Below are 1,562 nucleotides of genomic sequence, written 5' to 3' on the forward strand. Positions count from 1 at the left end.
ATGTAGTACATCCAGCTGACGAGTCTTTAATAGGACAAAACGCGCGTCAAACTGGATTTCACTGCTATCCACCATTCACCTTTGCTTATAAAGCTTGTGACATCAGGCAACATCGAAGCAGTCCGCACAGTATGCACATATGCCAACAAGAGACTGATCAATTGCAGTCCTAAATAACAATGGGCAGATACAAGTAAAGAACACCAAGTGAATGTCAATATTGATGTATTCATCATTCTATTTAGTTTCCAAAGGATATATATATATATATATGCATGAAGAGGTTCCACGTCTTTCATATTCACTATAAAACTCAATTGACTTCATTTGAAATGGAATTTTATCAAAGATGAATATATCAGTTTTAATCATGAACTAAGATGTATTGAAAAGCTTCATTGACAGAAAAAAGGGAACTTTTTAAGTAGAGAAATATCTTATATTATAAGACCTAACATCTGTTAATAACAAATAGAATCTAGTCAATTTTGAATAATATCAGAAGGGGTTTCTGTGGATATTATAGTAATTTTAATAGTTGAGATCATGAGTCAATTGAAGTTAGATCATCATCAAAAACATGGAAGCACGGGACGACTATTTCGTTCTTCTGTGAGACTCCTCAGACTAAGCGTTCGCGCGCGAGACCAATAGGTAGTAGGTTCAAATTTCGTGAGGCGAGACCGTCGATGCGCACTGCTGAGGAGTTCCACAATAGAACGAAACGGTTGTCCAGTGCTCTCAGGTTTTCAATGGTGGTCTAACATCAATCGATTCATAATATCAATCAAAAACATAATAATCTCCACAACCCAATGTATATACTCTAACAAGTAAGTGGACTTATTAAACATGCTCTTTAGTACGATACAAGTGAAAGACCTAATTAATATACCATTTAATAAATAATGTATTAGTACATATACGGCCTGTTTGCAAACTATATTGAGTTTGACAATTTCAACGTTTCCTATATCTGATCATCATCATCATCATCATCATCCAAATCATCATCATCATCAACATCATCATCCGAATCATCATCCAAATCATCATCATCAACATCATCATCCGAATCATCATCCAAATCATCATCATCGGATCTTTCAATTTTCTTTAATAAAAATCTATGCAAAAACAACCAAAAATGCAAATTATATTATCAAAAAGGGGTTTTGTGGAGATTTTAGTAATTTTATGTAGTTGGGATTATGAGTCAATTGAAGTTAGACCACCATGAAAAACCTGGAAGAACTGGACAACCACTTCGCCTCATTGTAGGACTCCTCAGCAGTGTGCATCCACGATCCCGCCTAACGAAATCCGAACCCATGACCTATCAGTCTCGCGCCAGAGCACTTAATCACTAGACCACTGAGCTAGCCGGCATCCAACGGTGTTAATGTCTAACTTCAACCAATCCATGGAATTGAGCAACCATTCACCAATGTCATCAGTGAGTTGATATCTCCCAATAGACCTGGTTGCAATCCACTGGTTACTGCTTCTCATTAGAACGCCAGGTAATACCTCATGGAGCCAGTCACTAGTGAGTATATGAT

This window comes from Schistosoma mansoni, chromosome 6 (assembly GCF_000237925.1).
Source record: "Schistosoma mansoni strain Puerto Rico chromosome 6, complete genome".
Taxonomy (NCBI): Eukaryota; Metazoa; Platyhelminthes; class Trematoda; order Strigeidida; family Schistosomatidae; genus Schistosoma; species Schistosoma mansoni.